At 44.9% G+C, this 15,317-nt stretch overlaps 1 long non-coding RNA gene across 1 annotated transcript; it reads right to left on the reverse strand.

Annotated features, from left to right (window-relative positions):
- Window positions 1-3,634: 3,634 nt before the first annotated feature.
- On the reverse strand, window positions 3,635-5,888 carry LOC122464348. The gene is made up of 3 exons (XR_006288295.1): window positions 5,746-5,888; window positions 4,888-4,927; window positions 3,635-4,755 (listed from the first exon to the last, which is right to left on the reverse strand). It is a non-coding gene; the product is annotated as an uncharacterized LOC122464348 (long non-coding RNA).
- Between the last annotated feature and the right edge of the window lie 9,429 nt (window positions 5,889-15,317).

Consider the following 15,317-nt stretch of genomic DNA (forward strand, 5'->3'; position numbering starts at 1 on the left):
CTACATCACTCTTGTTGCACACACTTCTAAACTTAATCCAGAGACACTCAGGTTTTTCTACAGTTTCATACCGGAGCTCTGAGCAGTCATACTGCTCCCTTACATACAGTGCTACTCCCCCACCTTTTCTGCCCTGCCTGTCCTTCCTGAAGGTACTAAATACTAAAGGTAAAGGTGAATTCTCAGTTTTATTTGGACAAATGCTGGGCAATACCTATTCAATATTTGCCCTACTCTGCTGCTAAGGAACATCCCCACACACACTTTCACGCACTAAACCCCAGCAGCTTGTTAATATTCCCCTGTAGTGTAGGTGGAAAGGGCATTATTGCCTTCGATTCACTGGACAGTAGGAAAAGAACATTCCCGCTTTTCTCATTCCCTGCTCTGCACCCTGCATTCTCCAGGTGCAGGAGAGTTAATTACTCCTGTTTCACTTTTATTGCTGCTCCTATTTTATCTGCAGTCAAGTGTTTGGAGGTTTCTTTGACAGTCGTCTCAGATGTCTGATTACAAGAAGTCCTTCTCTTATCCCACGCCTTGGTTAGCTGATTACTTCAAAGGGACAGTCCCTCCCGTCTCCCACTTTCGCTGCCCAAATATCTTATTTTTCAGCTTTTGAGATTCAGGGCTTTATTTCTAGCCAGGTGGGGAAAAAGGATCATTATTGTCACTATCCGTACAGGACTCAACTTGATGACAAATCTGGGCTTCTGGCCCAGCGATACCAAACCTTGGGAGGGGAAAGCCTTGTGGAATTTGAGGTTTTGTGAATCTCAAATTATTGTGTGTTCACAGGGTGCACAGAATTAGTTCAAGGTGATGAACCCTGTTTTTCCCCAGGTAATTCGAAACCGTGAGTTTTTTCAAGTGTGATTCACTCGGTTTAAAATAATATTTCCCAGCTAAACAGAAGCCCGGGCTATTGGATATATGGGATTATTTTCTGGATATACAGTGAAATAGAAGGACAACTTCAGAAGTTAGTCTTCCACAAGTGAGTGCCCTATACATGTGATTAGGTACATTGGGTGAAATCTTGGCCTCACTGAAGCTAATAGCAAAACACCCATTGACGAACAGGGCCAGGATTTCACCTCCCCCACCCCACATTAGAGTTTCTCTCTCTCTCAAAGGAGGCCATGGTTGTTTTTAATCCTGCTCACTCTCTATCACTTTTTTTGCACTTTTCTTGATTGGATGTTTTTTTAATCCACTACTGCTTCTTGCATAGCCTCTCTTCAGTAGAATCTGACCTTGGAAATATTTGAGTTGAATGTTTGATCCCACATTTGAGTGGGCTCAGAATGAGGCAAAATAAATTGGCCCTGCTCTAACTGGAACCTCATTCTTTCTGACGTTTCATATGGATCTCACTTTAGCATCACATGTAGAAAACAATGCCTTGCCTGTATTTATAGGCAAATTGTATTTACAGTGGAAGTTCCTTATGGCAGAAACCAGCCAATTTATTTGTCTGCAGAGTACAATGTATACATGTGGCACTGAATAAATATTTGTATGTACCAAATGTATCAAAACTCTTTGGTCTTCCCACATTTTTACCAGAGCTGTAGACTATAATAATTGAAGGGGGACAGATTCTCCACTAAAAAGAAAAGGAGTACTTGTGGCACCTTACAGACTAACAAATTTATTTGAGCTGGCCACAGGAGGGTCACCCCAGTGATCCCTGAAGCTGGCACAAGTGTGTGGCCAGGAAGAAGAGGCATGGCTGTGATATCCATGCCCCTGACAATCTCGAGGTGTCACAAAGGTCCCTCGGGACTGTTGGCAGCCAGCACAAGTCACAGCAGCTATCAGGGAGACCAGATCAGACAGGTACAGATCAGCCTCCATACTGGGGGAGTGCAAATCTGGCTTAAAGCTGCCTTTGCACACACATTGTTTGAGCTGTACCAAGCTCAGTGTTTCTGGAGCTACAGCTCAGGGCTTAAATCTGCTTTTGATGAAATTTTAATGCACATAGTTCTTGGTACGAGCTAGGCGGTGCAGGTTGAGCTGTATGTGCCTTATCTCCTGTTTAATTGTTCTGTTGTTTCTCACTCTCTCTGCCATAAGGTCTGAGGCCTTTCTCTGCAGCCATATTAGGAGAGCAGCAGCCATGTGCCAAGAAGCAGAAAGTCACATCCTCACATTCCATCTAAATTACATTAAAACAATGTAATATCGGGCTGTTAAGAAGGCGATCCTGTCCTCATAGCACCCACCATCATCAGGTAAAGAAACAGATCTTAAGATGGTGGAAGAAAATGTTGTTTGATAGCATTCTGTCTGGCAAGAAATCCCTTATCAACAGTTGTGATTGTGAAATCTATTGTTTTGCCCTACTTCTCTATTGTTTATCTGTATGGTCTGTCTGGTTCTTTGATTGCTTCTGTCGCATAACTAACTTTGCTAGGTGTAAATCAACTATAGTGGTGGGTATGATTGGTTAAAGAATTGTTTTACAATATGTTAGGTTTGGTTAGAGAATTGTTTAGTAATATTTTAGTAAAATGGTTGGTTAAGGTACAGCTAAGGAAGACTCAAGTTTCACTATATAAACTGGGGTCCAAACGGAAATTCTTTGGAACCAACTCCAGGACACAACCCCAAGATCAGAACTGCCAGACCTCACTCTGCTAATGACACTGTGCAGAAGCTCGAGTTCCCCAGATTACCTGACCCTGACTGGCCATCAAGAAAAGTTCATCTGCCTTATTGGGAGTGGTGAGCATTGTATGACTAGTGTGTGCATTCTGTTTTGGTGATTGTTAATAAATAGAGGTAAAAGATCCTGCAAATCCACAGAGTGTAAGGTTATGCCCTGAGCCCTTGGAAGGGTAAGGGTGGGTGCCTAAATTAACAGGGTTACCCCTGAGCTCTAGGAACTGGGTAAAGGTGGGTTCCCCTAGAGTGTGCGGGTAATAGAGAATTTTGTGCAGGTAACACTGCTGTGTTCATGTACAGAGATGGGAGAAGCTGAGTGGCCAGAGCAGTGCACAGCATCCTGGTTGGGGAGCAATCTGGCCTGAAGTGTTTGAACCCAATTTTGCTCTCAGTTATTTTGCATCAGTGCAGTTTCCGCTGAAGTCAATATGGTTGCACTATTGTAATTGAGAGCAGAATTTCTCACTCTGCCTGATAATGGTCAGAAGAATTCCTCCTGCACACTTATTAAATATTCATCTTGCAATAGTGTCAAGAGACCCCAGTCAGGATTAGAGCTATGCAAATAATAATGCCTAGCTCTTCATCAGTAGATCTCAAAGCACTTTACCAAGAGGGGTCAGCATCATCATTATCCCCATTTTACAGATAGAGAAACCGAGGCACAGAGCAGTGATATGACTTGCCTAAGGTGACGCAGCAGGTCTGTGACACAGCTGGATCTAGAACCAGGTCTCCTGCATCCCAGTGCAATGCTCTATCATCTAGGCCACACCATTTTCTGTATGTATACCCTATTGTGCTAGGAGATATATAAACATATGAAGCCATGATCAGTGCCCTGAAGAGTTAAATGAGCATTTTTATTAACATTTTCATCCTTGGGATATGCTGATTAACTTTCCCAGTGTCCACTTAGGGCACCAGAACACCTCTTTGTAATATAGTTAAATGCATATGTCTACACTGGAAATCAGATGCTGGGTCTATTTATTGCAGAGCCAACTCAATTGCTTAATTATGCATGATGACAGTTTGTCTGTAAATAAGTATCAATGGAAATCTATCTGGTTTTTAGTCGATTGCTCATTAAAGTTGCTGGAGCCCAAAGTTTTCCATCTGGCTACATAACACAAGGCATGGGCTGTTGAATTCAATATTTTCCCCAGTTGTCTCACCACCATATCATTGACTAAAGGGGGCATCTCTGGAAGTTAGGGGACAATACAGTCTCCATGGCCCATTCAGAACTTGGCCTCTCTGCTGAGACTGGCAATGACGGGGTACACACTGACAGCTACTGTGTCAAGAAGGTGCTCGGAGAAATGGAGTTCCTAGCCAACAAAACTCATTCAATGATAAATTTAGCGTGCTCTAAACTGTGCTTTCTTTGTGCTTGTTTCAAGTATCCGGGTTATCAGGACACTAAGAACATAAATGGAAACTGCAAATGGAATGTCAAACACCAGCACTATTCTGCAAAACATCACTGACAGGTTTCAGGTTAAGGAGGATCTGGCTGATACTTTCCAGCTATTACACTGCCGGGGAGTGACCGGAATAAAGACCAGCATTCAAAATGATCTTAAAGCCCCCTCTTTAGAAGGGCTAAGGTCACATTTGCCTTCTTCGCTCAGCTTTGTTGTATAAAAGTATAACTCCTTCAGCTTTAAAAAGCAGGTTAAAAAGAAGAACTCGAGGCATTTGGATTAATGTACAAGAACAGGAGGATTAAGAGGCCCAGTCAATTAAGGTGATCTCTTTAAGGCTCTGCTCTTTCACCTCCAGGGCTTGGCTTTAATTCCTGCCCAGACTGATGTGACTAAACTCATTCTAATCTGACAGCTGACATAGGTCAAAAGTTAAACGTGTTGAGGGAGGAAAAGGCAAAAGTCTCATAGTCTGAGTCTCAGAAGTATCACAGAAATAAACGACTCTGTGGTAGCAAGGGGAGCCAGCATTTTTTCCACTGTCGTGTTGCTCATCCACTGATATTGCAACACATCCATCAGGGTGGTAGTGTAGTCTGCAGACAGACTCCTCTCCATCCCCGCAATGAAGATTACCTTCAGGGAAGTGGCACTGGTGTACTAGAAAGGAGAATTTGACCCTAAATCTCAAGCTAGTGTGTTCCCAGGGCTTCTTACACTCTTTCCGCTAACGTTTGTCGTTAGCAGAGTCTTTATCTAAGGACTTATGATAATTAATACTTACATTTCAGTAGCATCCAGAGGCCTTGATCAGGATTGGTGCCCTGTTACAACAGACTCAGGACAAACGTAAGGGTAAACATGGTCCCTGCCCCAAGGAGCTAAGAAGGTGAGTAACACATCTGTCATTTTTTATATAGTTACGTACATCCCGTTGGCCCCAGCTACTCCTCAGCCTCGCCCTTCCTTTCCTTGCCCACACATCACCCTACTGTAGGCCCAGCAGCTTCTCTAGGGACTCATGCTGAGTGGCACTGACCATATAGTAAAGAATGGCAGCACCATGGGCTCCATTGTTGCAGATTTCTTCAGCAGTTTCCAGTGCTGCCTGTCATCAGTGGGCTTCCAAGAAATATCATCCCTGAAGATTTCTCCTTTCCTGCCCCCCTCTCCTAGTACAACCACCTTGAGTGCTCTCAGTCTGCCTTTCGGCCCACTTTAACCACGCTTCACTGGGCAGAGAGGGGATGTATATGCTGCACTGTAAACCTGAGGCTATGGTACCCACGCTCGTGAACTCAGTGTTTCCAAGCCTGCCCATGGGCGTCCACGCTGCATTGTAAATCTGGGTTTACAATTGCTGGACCTGGGTCTCATAACCATGCTAATGCATCTGTACGTCACTACACAAACCTTCTGACTCTGGTCTGCAGCTTGAGCTGCAGCCACACAGCACAATGACTCAGGACTTGGATCTGAGACTCAGATCCACCCCCCCCGGAAGGGACCTAGGATCTAGACTCTGCGTTCTTGCTGACTCGAGTGGGACCGATTTGTGTGTGGATGGAGGTGGGGGCAGGGGGCTCAACCCTGAGTCAGAGCCCTAGTTTACAATGTAGTGTAATCATACCCTGCTCCTTACCTCTAAAGGTTTGTCTCTTTTCCCTGCATTTTTCCTATCCCGTCGTGTAGCGTGTCTGGTGAGATCTGTAATGGCTGCTGCATCCCAGCCCAGCTGTGGTTGCATTTTGGCAGTGAGTGAGGTTAAGTATCCCTTTGTGTAATGTACACCATTGGTAATTCTGTAAGACAATATGATCACTGCGGTGGGGAGGGCAGGGTTGCTATGGACATAAAAACCTACATGTTATCTAAGACTAATAAGGGTTTGCAACACTGGATGATTCAGGGAACTGGTTAGGGATGTGGAACCCTTCACCTCTTACAGTACATCAGTTTAAATCCATCCCATAGGGGTACTGCAACTCACGACCACAAATTATAGAAAGCGGATCGCTGTTTGGTGGCCTGTGTGCAATGAGTCGATGGTCTCCGTCTAGTTCCCAATGGACAGGTAGCCACCTCCCATAAACCACCAGCAGTAATTGGCATCGTTTTTAGCAGTTTTAGCAGAGAGGTCATGGATCACTGAAGCTGAACGACTTTATTTTTCCATAGAGTTGGTTCCTTCATCAGGTCTGAAGCACATTAGCAGAGTTTGCTTCACCTTTGCCCTACTGCACCTGTTCTGTGAGTAAAACAAGGGCTTCAGTTTCCAGGGCTGCCAGTCTCTCACCTTTCACAAGCAAGACATTCACGTCTGCTATTTAGAGGCTGCAGAACAGCCCTGCCCCATCTCAAATCGGTAAAAGACATTCTGGCATAACATCAACTAATGGTTTATTTTCCCTTCTGCCACTGTGGAACGACGTCACTCTGAGGGGCAGCCAGGCGACAGGAGTAGACGTTAGAGCTGGAGTCAGAGGCCAGGACTCAGGAAGCGCTTTGGGAATTTGGCTGCTTGCCCACAGATTACAAACGGGGGAAGAGTGGGCCTGGAGAAGGGGATGACAAGAGGCAGGGCAAGTCGGGGTGAGCAGGGAGAGTTCTGGGCTATGAAGATCCCCTTTAGGGACCCAATGTGCCCATGCCATGCACAGGTGAGCAATGGAGGAACAACATGCAAGATGCAGCTGCCAAACACAATGGCCTCAATCAGCATTCACTTCAAAACTAGTGCTAGGCATCAGGTGGTTGTGTCTTTTATTGACAGCCACTAGAATGTTTAATGTTCCAAATCTTTATGAGCCCTGTTGCAGAGACCCCATCCCTACTCCGCTCCCTGGTTTTCTGCTTGTGCCCTTGATATATTTATGGGAAGGAGCTGAGGGAGAGCCTAATCAAATCCTACTCCTAGCCCTAGTATTTCCAGTAGTTCTATGGAGATTGGCATATAATAATGTGCAGTATTTCATGCCTCAATGAAACTGCTTCACCAAAGCTGTCCCTTATGTTAAAAGTTAACTGAGGTTATGTTTTTTATTAAACCACTTTCTTCACTCAATTCATTTTGTATGCAGTGCAGTGGTACATACATAAACATTCCCTTCCTAGTTCCTTGCACTTACTTGCTTTTAAAGGCATTGCTGATCATTTACTAACAATTATGCCGAACTACAACTTGAAAGGGGGAAGTCTGAGAACTCCAATCTCCTGTGGCCTGAAAAACTTCACCGTTTTTAACAGTTTGAGTTTTGTCTTTCCATCTCCGGAGCCACACAGAGGAACTGTATTCCTTAATCAAACAAACGGACTGCTACAGAGGGCTCATTCTGCTGCAGTGCCAAAGGACAAAGCTACGGCTGGCAATCCTGACCGGGCAGTGTTACACAAGGCCAGATGGCTCTGTTGCCTGAGTCACTGGCTAACAGTTCTAAGACAGCAGCATTCTGCCTTCTTAGCTGATAAAGGGGCAAATCCTTTTCTAAGGGCCCAAGCAACAGCCATGTTCTTCCCCCTGATGGTGGGGCGGCCAAGGAGCCACTCTGTGGCTTCTACACCAGCCCACAGAGCTGGAATAACAACCTCTGTGGCCTTGTTGTCTTCCTTTGCATGTGGACCAATATCCAGTGGATTCATACAGTAGAAGCAAAACCAGTGCTGTTGCCCCTAGGGTGACCAGATGTCCTGATTTTATAAGGACAATCCCAAGATTTGGGGCTTTTTCTTATATAGGTGCCTATTACCTCCCACCCCCTGACCCGATTTTTCACACTTGGTAGCTGGTCACCCTACTTGCCCCACCCCAAATTGCTGCTGAATGCAGCTGCACGGGGAGACTCCATGGAGCTGGGCTTCCATGTACAGGAATTTGCACTTGTTGCCTGGGTACTAAATCCTGCCCCGTTCCATGGGCAATAGAACCCAGTGGTTCCAATTCAGACTAGGCCTTCTGTTGTTCCAGAAAATGGGGGCAGATTTCGGCTAGCTGTAGTAATACCTAAAGACCCTTTTCCTAACCCTACCCACACCAAGAACGGAAGAACTCTGTGTTTAGTGCAAGAAGTAGACTTTCCCCCATCCTGTTCTCAAAATGACATAACCAGTGAGAGCTCTCCAAACACACCCATGTGCATCTCCAGAGTGCACAAAGGGCCGAACAAAGGAGGGTCTGACCCCAGAAAGGAAGTCTGGCTTGGTGCCTCACTATTATAAAAACAATAAAAGGAAGAAGAAAGATAAACATTCCCAAATGATCCAGTTGTGGATTGTGTAATCACGGAAGTTGGGGTGGATTTGCCACACACTACCTCCACGTTCAGTGATTCATCGCATCACATGGTGAGATTAATCTCCCATTCTCAGCTTTGCACCATTCACCATCGAGAGCTCTCCATTTCCCCCGGGGGTCCATAACATAACATCTCTCCAACCCTCCAGATTTCTGCCAAACTATTCTGTTCTAAACCTTCCTTGCACCTTTCACCCCGAGGACTTGGCTTGGCATGTTGGTTGGAAGAACAACAGTATTGTATAAAGGTCTCCAGAGAGCTGTGTGGAGGCTCATTGATGCTGCTTTTAAACACACACACATTTTTGGTTTGGAAAATATGTACATGCATTTACCTTTAGGGGCCACCCACATACTTACACATGAATCATTTGCACATTCAATTTCTAAATGTAGGGGGGAAATGTAACATGTTTCCGGGCCGGTGGGGGGTGGGGGGAGAGAGGTGAATTTTCAAATGGTCTGGTGGATGAAAAATGTTTTTGTTTTTAAAAGGACTTAATTGTGTGGCTGTGGGTCTATGAATGTATGCGTGTGTATGTGAACTTTACTGCTCAGGGAAGGTGTTAGACTGGTACAAGGGCTAGTGAAAAATTTCAAGTTTTGAAACTTTTCAACAAAAATAAGGGACAACATTTTTATTAAAAAAAATAAATCACACAGGGTCCTGTTTTTACTAGACCTAATTGGTATCTTGTGAATTACTTCCTTTCATTCCTTGTCTTCAATGCTGTAGTACTCCCTAGTATCAGAAGACTGGAATTTTTAAGAGTTTGATAAAAGTTCTTAGCTCTGCCCCCATTTTTCATTTAAAAAATAATAAACCAAAGCTTTTGGGTCAGGTATATTCAAATTAGAGGCTGTAAATCCAGAACAGCAACAGCACCTGATGAGTTCAACACATCACAGCAATGGGTGAACAACAATGTAGACCTGCAAATTAAATCCTCAAGAACATCTTCACAGCTCTCTCTGACTTTGCCATGGAAATGACGCAGGTTGGATGTGAGCCACAAGCTGGACGTTCTGAACGAAGGTTCGGTCTACACTTGGAGCTAGTGGGGAGTAATTCCCAGCGTGTGTAGCTGTGGGCTCACTCGCTCCGTTTGAGCAAGTGCTTTAAAATAGCAGGGGAGCTACCCCAGCTTCACCACTGTTTTTAGCACAGCATCTCAAGCAGCACTAGGACAGGTTCATCTAAGTGAGCTGGGAATCACACCCCCAGCTTCAAGTGCAGATGTAGCCAAAGAAAGATTTTTTTCAAGGGACCTTTCTTTTTCCTTTTCTGTTGGTTATCTGCCAACCCCTGCATCTTCACTGCAGGTGGAGCTTAGTTTGTTCTAGTGCCTAAATGATGCCCTAACATTCATTAGCGGTTGTACAGTACTATCAAAATTGATCCTTTGAAATAATACATTTACTGTCTGGCAGGTTCATATGGGCAACCTTTTGAAACCATGTTAAACCAATAGCTGGTCAGACACACAGGACAGACAGGACACAACCCCTTCTAGACTAACTGGTGTAATGCTGCATGGCAGGTATGTGATCTAATAAATATACCTGTTGAATGAATGGACAAGCAAAAAGAAGGAAAAGAACCATTGCTGGAAGGCACCCAGGGCTGGCTGTCTGCATATGAGGGGCTGGCAGCACACAAGTGCACAAGAGGTGGAGCCAGGTACCAAAGCAGAAGGGTGGGCATTCAGAAAAAGATGAAATGGTTATTGAAGAAAAGGGGAACGTGCCTTGATAATGTGCACAGTGTTCATGATGTCTGAGGAGACATAACACATAAGGGCCCAAGCCAACAAACCCTGACTCATGCAAATAGACCCACTGCTTGCAAGGAGACAGCTTGGGTTTGCAATGCTAGGCCTCATGTTAGCTGACAGATGCTTAGCGTGGTCAATAATGTTATCCCAAGGACATTGATGAAGACTGAGAACGAGGGATGGACTCAGCCACTTGAGCAAGCTTTGAGCACTTGCGGCTGTTTGGAGGCCTTCAAGTGGTTGTTGTCAGCAGGTCCCATATCCCTTCCCGAGCAAGTTCAGGCTCTGTCTAAGGGACCCTGTTTGTTTAAGCAAAGTCTTCTATCTGTCTCCCAAGCCTCAAAGGCAATAGAGTGCCTGGGCTTAGTCAGCATCAGTTTTGTGTTTGTGACGCAAACTGCATCCCTCCCATGGCACAGGGGAGATAGCTAGAATAGCCTCTTCCATCCACCACAAAGGAGATAAAAATGCAAAGCTTGCATTTAAGTACTGCAGTGTCTCTGAGCATTCAGTAGGGGATGAATAAAAGGTCACTCCAACCACCTCAGTTCCTGGCAATATATAAAAGAGTTCCAGGACATTATCAGGGCCCAGGCAACAAAGCTAAAAAAAAATAATCAGCTACTTTTTCTGTCCTAGTCTGATTTGACAGGCCCACTTTTCCACAGGAAACTGAGGACACACACAAGTAGGTGTGCACTAATTGTATACTGGCTAATGAGGGATTTGCTCCCCCAGCTGCATCATCACAAAGACAGTTTGGGGAGCAATTGTGACTCACAGGCAGCACAACCCCTCCCAGAGCTCCTGGCATACAGCAGAATATATACGTTGCTCTACCCTTTGGGGCAGTGCAGCAGACTTGTCTCTCCTCCGTGGCCAGCTCCTCTGGCTGCTGTGAGGGACACTGCTAGGGGCCCACCCCACCGTGTCAAGGGAGCACCTTTTCACGGGCCAGGTGGAACAGTCCTGTACGCCCCTGAGTGTAGGGATGGGGATTATGCTTTATTCTCACACGACTGGGTGCAAAGTGGGAAAGGTTCCTAACACCTTCCCTCATCATACCCCTTGCCTGGGAGTTATCTAGCTCAATGTTTGTAAAGTGCTTTGAGATCCCTGAGTGAAATGCTCCATTGTTATTAATATTTTATGATAGCAGGGCCTTCTGCCTTCCCTTCACAAACACACACGCTATATATAGTTATCACAAAGCTATAGCATGTCACTCCAGCTTAACACTTGGCAAACAAGGTCTGAGCCCCAGAGTGATTTAGGTTTATGTTAGTTTTCAGAAAGCTTATATTGGTGATTTTAAGTTAAAGTAGTTTTTAAACACACACACAAAATAGTACCTGGATTGTAAAATCTGCACCCTGACTTACCATCATCTCTCTGGATTGGACTGATCATTATTCTATCTGCATTCAATGTCATGGCTGTTGTGTGATAAAAATCAAGCCAAAGGATAAAGAAGATTTAAAGAAAAAATCAGGCAAATCAAGGTTATTGGCATTCCTTATTGCCTCCCTTTCCCCACTCCCAAAAAAGCATGACTCGTGGAATGCAGCACAGATAAATCAGCAACTGCACATACCCACATGTTACATTTCTCTTTGCCTACCAGCCATAAGCAACCAAATCTGAAGTAGGGTGAGACAGGAAGGGCTGGAAGAGAGACTCAAGAGCTGCACAGAAAGAGAAGCAAAATGACTGAAGGGACAGCTCATTAATGCTCCTTCACAGACTTAGAGCTTGAGCTATTACTGTGCATATAAGAACACAGGAACTGTATAGTAAATCAGATTAGTGGTACATCTAGTCCAGTATCTTCTCTCCAACAGCCATCAGTCCAAAATGTTTAAGACAAAAGTACAAAGAACTGCACAATGGACAACTATGAAACAGCCTGCTAGGAGAGTACAGGGGTTGAGAGCTGGATGACATTTTTCAACCAAAAAAAAGTTGGTAATTTGGTGGCACTGAAACATTTTTGCAAATTCATGTTGTTTTCACCAAATTGTTTCAAGAATTCAGAAAATAAAATGTTTGATTTTGACATTTTTTAAATTAAATGTGTTGATTTGAAACAACTTATTTCAAAATGTCCTTTCATTTTATTTTTTAAAATTAAAAAAAGGTTCAAAACCAAAATAAAATCTTTTATTTGAGCAGTCACAGAGTGCACCTCTCGCCACTGGTCTGACACCTCAACCTGGTCACTCTGGGAATTACCTCTTGAGACCAACACCCCCTTCCACAGTTTGCCCACCATCACTTTGTTTATCCCTCTGGTCTACAGCTCCTCTCTCACTCCAGGAACTGCAACATCCTATTCATGACTCAGCCCTCTGGCCCAGTCACTCAGTGTTCCCCCTCTTCCAGGGCAGCAAGGCCCCTTCTCCCTAGCAGTCCCAGGCAGTCTTCCCTCTCACTGCCCTGTAAGCAGCTGGCAGGGGAACCCTCTCCTCTGGGTTGAGGGCCCACTCCAGCCCAGGGATCCACAACCCAGTGGCTTTCCCCTCACTGCTCCTTCCCTGGACTGCTTCCTTCCACTCTGGTTCCCCTCCACTTTCCAGATGTACTAGCACCAAACCCTCCTCCCATGCCTGCTTCCTGCAGTCTTTCCCAGTAATCCCTCTACTGCTCACAACTCCTGAGCTTTATACAGGCCCCTCCTGTTCCTGCACAGCTGAACCTGCTCTCAATTAGTTCCCTGCCCCTTGGCTCTCCCTCCAGGTGCAGCCTGTGGAGTTAATAGGCTACCCTAACCACCCTAACCCCTTCCAATCCTGTGTGGGGTGGACACTGCTCACATGACGCAAAATATAATTCTTTTGTACTCTGCAGAATTTCCAGTGAACCAAAACATCCACTATTCACACAGTTCTGGTGGTAAATAGAAAAAAGGCAGACAGAATCTCTTCCCCAGCAGCTTCCTTTGTGCGTTCTTATAGAATTGCTCTTGGGTAGCTATTTTCCCCCTGGCCTTTTAAATCTGTCAAGAGGTAAGCTGGTACAGCCTAAAGTTGCCATGTTGCAGCTGGCTGCTGCTTACTTCATTCCCTACTTCTCTAGCTGGTAAGAGTTTGTGACTTCTGTTCTGTTTCCTCCTCATTCTTGGGGGAGAGGGCACATTTTCAACCCAGCACATTCAGGAAATTAGTGGTTATGAGTTGGAGGAAGGGCAACTTTGACCAGTAGGAAATTCATTCGTAAAAATTGTTTTAAATAAAGAAAGATGACTTACACAAAATAAATATGGTGATCTCAGTCCAGTTGTTGCCCTTCATGACTGAAAATGGTGGTGACGATGGTATTACGCCTTGTGGGTACAGTTGTGGCTAAAAAGATTGATGCACGAGAGGCAGTCTTTTCTGTATGAAATGCTCAGATAGCTTGATGCCAAAGAAGGGATTACAGTCTGCCTGCTGAGACCACCACTGTTTACAACTCAGCCTCTATGCCTCAAGATCCAAAAGGTTAATCTTGAAGTGGTGACCCCATCACGGACTATTGCTCACCAGCTGTCAACATCAATGTTGCCCTGTTTCAGATTAAGCTTCAGTGTGCCCTGGAAGCATTTCTTCTGGACACCTCCTATGCAGTTGCCCACTTTGTTTGCCATACGGTAACCATTTTGGCATTCTGATGTTGTCCATCCTCAACAGATGACCAGCCCAGCTTAACTGTGGTGCGATAAGCATGGCTTCAGTCCCTGTGGAGTGACTACATTCCAGAACCTCACTGTTTGGCCACAGACATTAAAGCATAATATCATTAAGTATCCATATTTCCTCATATAGTGTTAAGACATTGTGACACACTGTACCTCAGAATAGCACCCTGGAGCCCCATATTCACCACTGTCATATGTTTATGAAATGTTTTGTACAATACATGCCTTGTGAGGTATCATTTTAAAAGGCTTGATCTGTTGAACATTAATATCTTGTTGGATTGTATGGCCTACCATTGTATGTGAAGTTATGACATTTTGCTATGTGTGCGTCACTGAAATATATTGTGAGGTTGGGAGACGCCAACAGCCTACCTTTCAGTTGCAACAAAGGACCAGCCAGACATGTGCTAATGGCCCATTAAAGGGAATCCACTCTCCCAATGGCCATCCCAGAGACTTCTCAGAGAAGGCATTTGGCAATAGCGACTACCTGACCAATGGAGACTGCCTAACCCCCACGTCACAGCAAGCTGCTGAAAGAAGGTATAAAAAGAGAGACAGCAACATCATCAGTTGGCCTCTTCCTCCCCACTCATCCCCAACACCAACCCCAACACCTGGAAGATCATCTGGAAGAAAAATACTTTGAACTGGGGAGTTGGTCCCAGGCTAGAAGGGAGTCCAGTCTATGTATTGAGGAACTGCAAGCTGCTTATACCATCTGTTAGGGTGACAAACTGATTGATTCAAATCTTGCTTAGTCTGTTTAAGTTAGAATTTAGACTGCAAATTTATTTTTATTTTTTAGGTAACAAATTTTGGTTTCTATGTCTAATACTCATAATCACTTAAAATCTATCTTTGTGTAGTGAATAAATCTATTTTATATTTTACCTAAAACAGTGTGGTTTTGGTTGAAGCACTTGGGGAATCTGCGCTTCTGACCAGTGCAAGAGGGTACAGTTCTGAGATGTAGGGCCGGAGCTGGGGGGAATTGGCTGAAGCCGCCCTGTTGATGACTGGGAGATCATTCATGTAACTCAGTTGGGTGTGTTCCTGCCTGTGGATGTCTGTGTAAGTGCAGTGCCTTTAGAGGCTTGTAGCATGACATTAGCACCACAGTGTGAGACAGCCCAGGTTGATGGGTCTGGAGGGCTCAGCAGCCCCATAGTCCAGGGGACTCCATCACATACATACATGTCATAATGATATTAATCACCAGTGTGTCATTAAACTGTTACAGGTGCTCAGGGTGCACTCCAGACCAGTGACAGAGTGTGTCACCACCTGTCCTGCAACCTTGGATGCCTCACCATGCTTTGCTGCTGTAGCTCCCGAGCTGTTCCCTTGTGTCTGTCTAGTGATGGATGCCAAATATGGCTTCTGTCCTTGCTGCTATCTTTCAAAGTTCAGTGACCCTGTTTCAAGAGTCATGATGACCTCATGCTGTTCTTCCCTTCCTCTGGGCT

This window comes from Chelonia mydas, chromosome 2, assembly GCF_015237465.2.
Source record: "Chelonia mydas isolate rCheMyd1 chromosome 2, rCheMyd1.pri.v2, whole genome shotgun sequence".
Classification (NCBI taxonomy): Eukaryota; Metazoa; Chordata; order Testudines; family Cheloniidae; genus Chelonia; species Chelonia mydas.